The sequence below is a fragment of the Juglans microcarpa x Juglans regia genome, chromosome 2S (genome assembly GCF_004785595.1).
Source record: "Juglans microcarpa x Juglans regia isolate MS1-56 chromosome 2S, Jm3101_v1.0, whole genome shotgun sequence".
In the NCBI taxonomy this organism is placed as follows: Eukaryota; Viridiplantae; Streptophyta; class Magnoliopsida; order Fagales; family Juglandaceae; genus Juglans; species Juglans microcarpa x Juglans regia.
The window spans coordinates 20,414,268-20,425,811 of NC_054597.1; positions in this window are offsets into that span (position 1 = coordinate 20,414,268).

The window sequence follows — 11,544 nt, forward strand, 5'->3', positions numbered from 1 at the left end:
CGTGACACCCTTAGCCTACGAGAAGGGGGTGTTTCATTACTATACCCGCGTTATTGTAGCCATGGCACTATTCATTCATGGGTAATTTTGGAAGAAAGGGCTTTATTTTGGCTAGGGTTTTAATTAAGTTTTGGTTTAAATACTCTTTGTAGCCTCATTTTAATTAGTTTATAAAATTTAATGAATTTATTCATTGTGAGTTGAGTTTATCTACTTTTGTTCTTGAATGAACTTTTGAACTTATCAAAGATAAATCACAATCTTTGTGGCGTTCTTTCTTATAATTTAGGTTCTTGAGATAGATTTTTCAACGGGTCTAGATTTTCATATAATCTAGGTTCTTGAAACGAGTTACTCAACGGGTCTAGATTTTTCATTAGCTTGATTTTGGCTTTCTTGGGTGAGTTTTCGAATTGATTATGGGTTCAAGGAACTCCATTCCCACGGGTTCATATCACAAATAAAAAAGAAAAGAAAGAAAATAAGAGAAAATAAAAATAAAACAAAACAAATAAAGGAAAACATATATGTGTGGTGTGTCAAAGTTGATAGACTAGATCCACAAGTGGAATTGTCTTCCACTTCCGAACTTGCTTATCAATTAATACTTTAAGGCGTTGATCATTTACTTTAAAGATTTGACCATCCTTAGGATCCTCTATTTTTACTACCCCATTTGCAAAAACATTATTCACTACAAAAGGGTCGGTCCACCTAGACCGAAGTTTTCCTGGGTGCTTATGGAGTCTAGAATCATATAACAACACTCGATCATTAGACTTAAATGTCTTCCTAACAATATTTTTATCATGAAATGCTTTCATTTTAGTCTTATAGATTGTAAAGTTCTCAAAAGCATCATTTCTCAACTCCTTTAACTCGCTCAACCGAAATTTCTTAAGCTTACCTATATTCAATTTTGAAGAAATACTAACAGGAGAAGTCTCACCTACGCCGAGAAATGCATACTTTAAACTTGAAGGCGGCGGTTTCAATTCCAATTTGGAATTCTCCACGCTTGAAGGAATTTTTTTTTCACTTTTCTTAGGCAACTCATCAAATTTAAGTTGTCAAGCCTGTGTTCCATAATCCTGAGTTTCATAACAAATAGCACAAATATCAACAACATCAGATGAATCACTAATAGTATCAAACTCAGAATTAACAAGGAATTATTCAAGGGGATCATAATCATGAGTTGTGTGAACTCCCTTGTCTATAAGTGCGTCAATCATGTATGTTTGTTGGCACCCATCATCCTCCCTGGGCTGCCTACTAATGTGGAATATGTTGACCTCCATGGTCATGTTTCCAAAAGATAGTTTCATCAGCCCATTCCTGCAGTTTATAAGTGCATTAGCCGTAGTAAGGAAATGTCTACCTAATATGAGAGGAATCTTAGAGTCAAACTCAACAACCGACTGAGTATCCAAAATTAAAAAATCAACAGGGTAGTAAAACTTGTTAATTTGGATCAAAACATCCTCAACTATCCCTCTCGGTTTCTTAACTAAACGGTCAGCCAATTGAAATACAACAAAAGTGGGCTTAGTTTCACCAAAACCAAGCTGCAAATAAATGGAATAAGGCATCAAATTTACACTAGCTCCTAAATCTAGCAAGGCTTGCCCAAACTCATGATTCTCAATATTACATGCAATGGTTGAACAACCAGGATCCTTGTACTTAGGAGGAATTTGCTGCTCAATTAGAGCACTAACTTGCTCTGTTAGAAATGTTGTCTTCTTAACATGGTGCTTCTTCTTAACTGTACACAAATTTTTGAGATCTTTTGCATAAGTAGGAACTTGTTTAATAACATGCAAAAAAGGAAGATTAATCTTTACCTACTTTAAGTTCTCCAAGATTTTATTGCTAGAATCTAAATTTCGCATACCAGATTTTAAAGCTTGAGGAAATAGTACCTGAACTAGGCTCTTATTGCTTGGGCAACTCAGCTTGGGCAACTCAGCTCTATTATTGCTTTGTTCCTCTCCAACATTCTCTGGCTTATCAGTTGTTGGGATGTGTAAGGACTTACCACTTCGTGTCACAATGGCATTAACCTCCTTCAAATTTCCTTGAGCTATATGTTGACCTTGGGGTGTAGATTGAGTTTGAGAAGGGAACTTGCCACACTCATTCACACTAAAAGAGCTCATCAACTTGGATACATGGCTCTTTATCTCTTTGTTTTCTTCAACAACCTGCATAATAAAAAATTTAAACTTTTGATTGGTCTTACCCTGTGCTTCAATAAAAGTATGTAAAGTATCTTCTAAGGAGTTCCTAGAAAAGGAAGATGCATGATACAGTGTAGGATAAGATCTAGGGGTTGTGCAGGCGGCTGGTTTTCAGACTTCCAGCTAAAATTGGGGTGACTGCGCCACCCCGGAGTATAGGTATCAGAGAAATGTGTAAAAGGTTTCTTATACATACCTAAGGCATTACATTGTTCCTCATACATCCCTCTCATCTCAATAAATGTGGGACACTTTTGGGCAAGGTGATCTATCCCGCCACACACAAAACATGGTTCAAAAGACTTTGCATGATTAGTCACATGTGTTGGCTTTAAGTCCTTAGTTTTTAACAGCTCTAGCTCCCTAGTGAGCATCTCAACCTTAGCCTTTAAGTTATCATCTTCCCTAAGATGGTAAATTCCACCACTATTTGGGTTTCCTGCAGGTCGTGACCTATTTGTGCTCTCAGTAGCACTAGGTCTAATCCAAGTGTGAGTTTTTTCAGCAAGCTCATTGAGGTATTATAGGGCCTCATCCGAATATTTTTGTAAGAACTCACCATTACACATCATCTCCACAAATTGACGCTCTTTAGGTGTAAGTCCCTCATAAAAATAACTTATTAAGCACCAATTCTCATATCCATGGTGAGGACACATACTCAACAACTCCTTAAATCTCTCCCAAGACTAATACAAAGTCTCACTGTCCTTTTATGAAAAGGTGAAAGTGGAGGTTTGCCTTTTTAAAGCATTGGTCTTATGTTAGGGAAAATATTTATTAAAGGAGACCTGAGTCATCTCATTCCATGACCCAATAGATCGTGGTCTCAGCGAATATAGCCAACTCTTAGCTCTATCCTTCAAAGAGAAAGAAAAGAACTTATGTCTCACAATGTCATCAGTTGTATTTTGACTATGAAAAGTCGCAACTACTTCCTTAAACTCCCTAATATGCACATATGGATTTTCATTGTTCAAGCCATGAAAAGTATAGAGTAATTGTATCATTTTTGTTTTAAAATCTAGTTAGCGAGTATTAGCTGGAAACATGATGCATGATGGTGTGGCTGTGGATGTAGGGTGGAGATAATCATGAAGAGTTCTAATGATTTGATTTCCGTGTTCATTCATTTTTTTTTTGGACTAGATGAATTGTCAAACAAAGGATTTAAAAAGATTGATTATGACTCTACCAAAGGCCTACAAGTAAATTTACCCAAGGTGTGCATGTAACAAAATACTAAAAGAATAAAAATACTATAGAAAGAAAGAAGAAAAAAAAATGCAATAAGCTAAAAGAATCAACGAAGTTACCGCCTTCTTCAAATTGTTGGAAAGAAAAATTATCTAGCAATTCTTCTACCGTCTCCCCGGCAATGGCACCAAAATTTGATTATGCTCAAAGAATAACACGATAGTTGTAGCACAGATTTGGGGTGTAGATTCCACAGAGAGACAAATTAAAAGAACTTTTATAGCAGAAGGAACAAAGAAACTAAAGAAAAATAGGAAATGATTAATGGAGAACAAAGATTAATTTTAAATACAAATTAAAGTGAAGCAAAGTAACTAAAAGAAAAAATACTCAAATTTTACGAACAGTAAAGCATCGAGATCCCTTGCACAAATCTAGTATTTTAATTATTCTTAATTCATTGAATAAATTAATTGGGAACTCAATTCCCTAAATTCCCAATCGGAAGGTATAAATTTATAAACTAAAATTAAACCAAATGTAATGCTTTGAAAAATTATTTACCACTTTTAAAATACGCAAATTATTATCACTATTGAGAAAATCCAACGACGACAATATACTCAAGAAGTGATATTATAGCAAAGAATTAAATCAATATAGAAAAGTAATTGATCCAAACATAATCAGAGTCAATCCATTCATTAGAAAAAGCATGACTGAATCTATAAACAGAATAAATTATAAGATTATTCAGAGAAGAAAACATCAACAATGAATTGAGAATGATAAAACAAAAGAGTTTTAGTAATTGAAAATCAAATACATAAATTAAAAATATTATCTAATGTGCAAGTTCATCCCTAGCCCTACTTGAGATTTAGTTACCCATAAATATAATGAACAACAAAAATCTCAAGAAAAAAATAAAGCAAACGGCGACCATGGAAAATAATTTTGTCTCCCCCTCTTCAGACCTGAGTCGTCTCCCCTTTATTAACTCTAAATTTCTAGCTAATGAAATGTTTATATAAGGTTGGAAAAAAACCCTAATGTCTTCATATTCCTGCATACAAAATCACCTAAATTTTAGGACTCGTCTTGGTAGCCACATACGTGCCTCAGCAGTTCGAGTTTAGAAATCCTTATTAGGGACAACTTCGTAGCCCTTTAAGATATCTTTCTAAGCATCAAGAATCGTATCAATCTGATATTTGAGTAGAAAGTTACGATCAAAATGCTAAAGTATGTACAGGCTGTCTTCTAGCAAATTTTGGATAAACTTTTTCTCTTGATCCGAATTACTCTCAAACCCTATCATTATCCTTATTTGAAGAGTCCTACACTCGTTGAAAGTTCTTAAGTTGTTCCAATGTCTTGCCCACTTGAAAGTCCTTTGAATTTGACTGTGTTTGGATTTGCTCTTTTATAGACTCTGAAATTAAACATAAAAATTTGCTCAGGAATATCCCAAAGTAAATAAAAACTCAATTCAAGAATGCACATTAATTCCTAAGATTTCTATTCACATTTTAGCATTTTAGTCCAATAATAAGGTATTTAGAGTGCACTTTCGTACATTCATCACATTGCCTAGTGTTGTTGTTTCTTTGTTGCAAGGATATGAGGTCATGATTTCTAGTACTAAGTTTAGTGGATTGCCACCTATTAGAGAGATAGAGTATTACATTGATTTTGTGTCGAGTGCTACAATTCCTACTCGACATTTCTTTAAAGAACATGAGTCCTAGACACACTTCAAGGGTCAAGGTAAGTTGAATAAAATGCATGCTAGATGGATGAAAAACATTGAGACATTTCCATATGTCATCCAGGTAAGGAGAACATTGTTGCTAATGCGTTATCTCGGAGGTATGTCCTTCTTATTTCTTTGAGTGCCAAAATGCTTGGGTTTGAATATGTGAAAGACATGTATGCCGATGACACTGACTTTTCTGATGTATATATGACATGTGATAAGGCGGCATTTGGTAAGTTTTACAAACATGATGGTTATTTGTTTAAAGAAAGCAAACTTTGTGTGCGCGAGTTATTGGTGCGTAAGGCACATGATGGGGGATTAATGAGACAATTCGGTCTCAAGAAAACTTTAGACATTTTGCATGAACATTTCTTTTGGCCTAAGATGAAAAGAGACGTCAATCGCATTTATGGCAGATGCATTACATGTAAAAAGGCCAAATCTAAGGTTTTGCCACATGAATTGTATACACCCTTACCCGTTCCTAGTGAGTCATGGGTAAACATATCTATGGACTTTATTTTAGAGCTACCTAGTACAAAAAGGGGTAGAGATTCTATTTTTTGTGGTTGTGGATAGATTTTGTAAAATGGCACATTTCATTCCATGCCATAAAACAGATGATGCCACAAATATAGCTAATTTGTTTTCTAGGGAGATAGTGCGACTCCATGGCGTGCCTAAGAGTATTGTTTCTAATAGAGAAGTTAAATTCTTTAACTACTTTTGGAAGGAGTTGTGAGGAAAATTGGGTGCTAAGCTCTTATTTTTCACTACTTGTCATTCACAGACTGACAGTCAGACTGAAATAGTTAATAGGACTTTAACTCAGCTTTTACGCACTATTGTTCATAAAAATTTAAAAACTTTGAAGGATTGTTTGGCATTTATAGAGTTTGCATATAATAGGACCATGCATACAACTACTTCATATTCTCCTTTTGAAATTATTTATAGTTTTAACTTACTTACTCCTTTAGATTTGATGCATTTACCTATTGATTACAGGAGTAGCTTGGATGGACAAAAGAAAGCGGAGTTAGTGAAGTCACTTCATGAGAGGGTAGAGCTTCAAATTGCCCAAAAGAATGAGAGGTTTGCTTCCGAAGCCAAAAAATGGCAAGGCGTGTCATCTTTGAGCCAGGAGATTGGATTTGGGTTCACATGCACAAAGAAAGATTCTCAATCCATAAACGGACTAAATTGTATCCTCGAGGAGATGGACCGTTCCAAATTCTTGAGAAAATTAATGACAATGCATATAAAGTAGATCTTCCAGGTGAGTACAATGTTTCTGCTCTTTCAATGTTTCTGACCTTTCTCCTTTTGATGTGGGTGAAGATTCGAGGTCTAATCCTTTTGAGGAGATGAGGAATGATGAGCACCAATATGGACCTAGTCTTAAAGATCCTTTACAAGTTCCAGATGGGCCAATTACAAGATCCAAAGCCAAGCAGATCAAGGAAGTAATACAAGAATTAGTGCAATCCACTTGGGATGAAGCTAGCAAGAACCCAACACACAAGATAGGCTTTAAAGAAGAAGAACCAGTTTTGATCCACGTGATACAAACTATGGAAGAATGTAACGTAAATTAGGGTCTATTACTATGTTTATGTGATTGAAGGCCTTAGACTTGTTTATTTCATTAAAGGGGTTTATTTTATTACTGATAAGAATTAGTCTAGAATAATTGGGTTTGAGAATGCTTGACCCACATATGTTTTATTTTGTTGAACTAGGGTTTCAAGAAGTTACTGTAGCCGAGTTATTGTAGCCGCGACACTATTCATTCATGGGTAGTTTTGGAAGAAAGGGTTTTATTTTGACTAGGGTTTTAATTAGGTTTTGGTTTAAATACTCTTTGTAGCCTCATTTTAATCAGTGTTATGAAATTTGATGAATTTATTCATTATGATTTGAGTTTATCTCCTCTTGTTCTTGAATAAACTTTTGAATTTATCGAAGGTAAATAACAACTTTTGTGGCGTTCTTCCTTATAATTTAGGTTCTTGAGACAGGTTTTTCAATAGGTCTAGATTTTCATATAATCTAGGTTCTTGAAACAAGTTCCTCAACTGGTCTAAATTTTCCATTGGCTTGATTTTGGCTTTCTTGGGTGAGTTTTCAAATTGATTGTGGGTTTAAGGGATTCCATTCCCACAGGTTCATATCATGTTTTGTGATGCTCCCAACCTCTGCTTGGGGTGTAACGAAAACTTGGAGCGTTGGGACATGTAACTCATGGTTACATACTCCCGGTACATGATATATAATATGCAATGCATCGTAGTATGCAACTAGAAGCATACAATAATCGCAGTGAAAAAATGATGATTAATAAAATTTCATGCAAGAATGAACTAAACACCCAATAGATCAAGTTAACCATAGATAGATATTGCCTTACTTAAAGAGGTCCAAGTAGTAAGGCATAAGTTCAGAGATAAGTGGGAGATAGGATCTCCTTATTTACAGACAATATTAACAAGGTTTCATAAACAAGTCAAATCAAATCATCTCTCTAATATGCTCCATGGTGATCAGGACTGTCCCTAAGAATAATACTATTAACTCCATCTAGCAGTCTGGGTCTGGCTCGTCGTCAATCATCTGAAGCAAAGGGGTGGAGTTCATCACATCTCGATCGTCAAAAGTAGGTCCTGACATAGTTTCTATCATTCTGGAGGGAATGATGTCCTACCTCGAGCAAATTCATTGGAATCTCAGTAAGTTAAACAACTAACTTGCACAGAGATAAGATATGCATGATTAATAATAAACATAATATGCATACAAGAAAATATCTGTAACACCCTGCTTAAAAAGCACTTTAAGACTTTAACCATTAGCTCCCTTAATTTTAGTTAGCGATAGATTGATACTAATGTTGAGAATTTTTTTTATTATTATTTTAGGATGAGAATCACATTTTTTTTTATTTTAGTTAGAATTATGAGAAGGGTTCTAGTATTATATGTTACACTAATTGCCAGAAAGCCAATAGTGGAATGACACTTGGCATTATTATTGGGCTAAGCAAAGGGCTAAGTATGGATGGATTTAGGTGTGTGCCCAATAGTATTTTATCTAGGGCCCTAAGTCACTAAGAATGTGATGAGCTAAAGATAGATTCCATAAGCCAAGACCCATGATGATTTAAGAAGCTTAGGCCTTTCTTGAAAAACCTTAGAAATTAGGCTCAAACATTATGAAGGCAAGAAGCCTTTGGGCCTAACTTGGTAATAGTAGAGGCCCTTGACCTAACCTTAGAAAGACATGTCATTTTGACCCAATCTTGGTAGAACATTGAGGCCTTATTTGAGCTCTCAAATATGGACATAAGATCCACTCATTGACCCACACCAAAAGCCCACAACCAAGAGACTTAAACAAATAGCCTACAAGCCCAACAAGACCCTAAAGTCTTGTTTTCCAATTTTACACTTCTAATTGAAGCCCACATATAATACCATACCATTGGTTTCCCTCAAATCCAAGAAGTACCCCACTCCCTTAAGGTTCCCACTTGACCATAATTAAGCTTCTAGCTTGAGTTAATGGCATTAATCAAGTTACATATGATTAGTGACCGCTAAACCATGTTTTAAGCTTAATTTTCCTTTTAATGATTTCTCACACTTTTTATTTGAAATTTATTGATTTTATTACTGAATTGCATCATTCTTAGGTCAAATTAGAAGTTTAATCTTGACCCAACACATCTCAATGCCCAAGTCACCACAATCGGCACACATGTGCACCTTCTTGTGCATTATACCAAATCAACCCCCTAGCCCATGCCTTTTGCACCATTTTCTCAAGGGTGATTTCATCATTTAACACCTCACATTATCCCTCATAGCTAAGTTCAAATGATGGACAAATTGGCTCCAAGAACCCAACTGATTCCATTAGCAACCTAGTTAAAGCTAAACCAAGTGACATTGTGTTTTTGTTTGAATTTCTGCTTTTGGTTGAGCCAACACCACATGCCACCTCCCTTTCCTTCCAATCCCCATGAGCCCCTCAAAGTCATCATGAAGTCTTGACCAAGTTTTCCCCCGAGCCAAACACCACAAACCAATGGCATCAAGCTTGAACCACTCAGCAACTTCACCCTCTTCCATGAGCTGCACACACTTGAGCACTTGGCAGCCAATCCTCCATCTTCCACCACCTAAAAAATCCTTCAAAAGTAACATTATACCAACACAAATCAGCCATGGAGAAAAGACATGAGTGATGCAAGCATGAGATGAAAATATGTCCAGAGTTTTAGACTCCCACTGATATAAACCCATGGAAATTGAATCCCTTGAACCCACAATCAATTTGAAAACTCACCCAAGAAAGTCAAAATCAAGTCAATAGATGGAGAATCTAGACCCGTTGAGAACTCGTTTCAAAAACCTAGATTATATTGAAATCTAGACTTGTTGAAGAACCTGTCTCAAGAATCCAGATTACAAGGAGGAATGCCATAAAGGTTGTAATTTACCTTTGATAAGTTCAAAATTTCAATCAAGAACAAAAGGAGTAAATGCAACTCACAATGAAAATTCAACATTGTCTAAACCTATGTTGGATTGCTACAAGTATTTAAATACCTAAACCCAATTAACACTAGGCCAAAACAATGCCCATTTTACCCAAAATGCCCCAGGATGAATAGTGTCGCGGCTACAGTAACACTACAGTAACTTTTTGAAACCCTAGTTCCTAAAAAGTAACTTTTCAAATAAGCCATTGGCCAAAATACAAGGTCTTCCCAAAAAGTCTAGTTCATAAGAAATAAGACATATGTGGGCCAAACATCCTCAAGCCCACTTATTCTAAACTAATAAAATAAATCTTTAACAAATTGAAAGCCTTCTATAACAATAGGCTCAAACAATAACTCTAACTCATGTCTTCCACAAGTATCAAGTGGATCAAAACTGGTTTTCCTTCTTCCAGGCCCATCTTGAGTGTTAGGCTCTTGCTAACTTCATCCCAAGTGGATTGCACCAATACTTGCATTGCTTCCTTGATCTTCTTGATTCTTGATCTTGTAATTGGCTCATCTAAAACTTGCAAAGGATCTTTAGACTAGGCCTCCTTGGTTCCCATCATTCCCCCTCTCCTTAAAAGGATTCGACCTCGAATCTTCACCTACATCAAAAGGAGAAAGATCAAAAACATTGAAAGTAGCCTACATGTAATGCATCTGCCACAAATGCGATTAATGTCTCTCTTCATCTTAGGCCAAAAGAAATGTTCATGCAAAATGTCTAAAGTTTTCATGACACCAAAGTGTCTCATTAATCCCCCACCATGTGCCTCACGCATCAATAACTCACGCATAGAACAATTTGGCACACACATTTTGTTTCCTTTAAACAAATAACCATCATGCTTGTAAAACTTACCAAATGCCGCCTTATCACATGCCATATATACAGTAGAAAAGTCAGCGTCATCGGCATACATGTCTTTCACATATTCAAACCCAAACAATTTGGTATTCAAAGAAGTAAGGACATACCTCCGAGATAACACATCAGCAACAATGTTCTCCTTACCTTGCTTGTAACGGATGACATATGGAAAGGACAAATGATACTTCCGCAAACGTTCATGCAACAAGTCAATGAATGGCAAGTGATACTCTCACAAACGTTTTGCCATTCATGAAACACATTTAAAGTCTTCCTTGCACCAAAATGACCACTCCAATTATATGCAAACTCAATGAATGAAAAGCAATGCTCCCACCCATGATCACACAACACATTTAAAATCCTTGTTACACAATAATGACCCAACAAACCACATCCATGCATAAGACTAGTAGGCTCTCAAAGTTTATTCTCTTTAAACAAATATCAATCTAGTCCATAACACTTACCTAATGATGCCTTCTCACAAGCTCCATACACACTAGCAAAATCATCATCATTAACATGCAATTCCTTATCATATTCAAATCTCAATAACTTTGCATCTAAAATGAAGACAAGGACATACCTTCTGGCTAAAGCACCAACTACAAAATTTTTCTTACCTTGTGTGTATTTTATTACATAAGGAAAAGTCTCAATACAGTCCTCCCACATAGCATGCATTCTAGTCAACAACTTACCTTGTCCCTTTAAGTGTGTCTAGAACTCATGTTTTCAAAGAATGGTCGAGTAGGAATTGTCGCACTTGGCCTAAAATCAATATAGTGCTCTATCTCCCTAATAGGCAGCAATCTACTAAACATACCGATAGGAAACACGACCTCATAGCCCTACAATAAAGAGACAACAACACTAGGCAAAGATACGTCAAGTTTGTTAGTATTAAGAATCGCCTTAG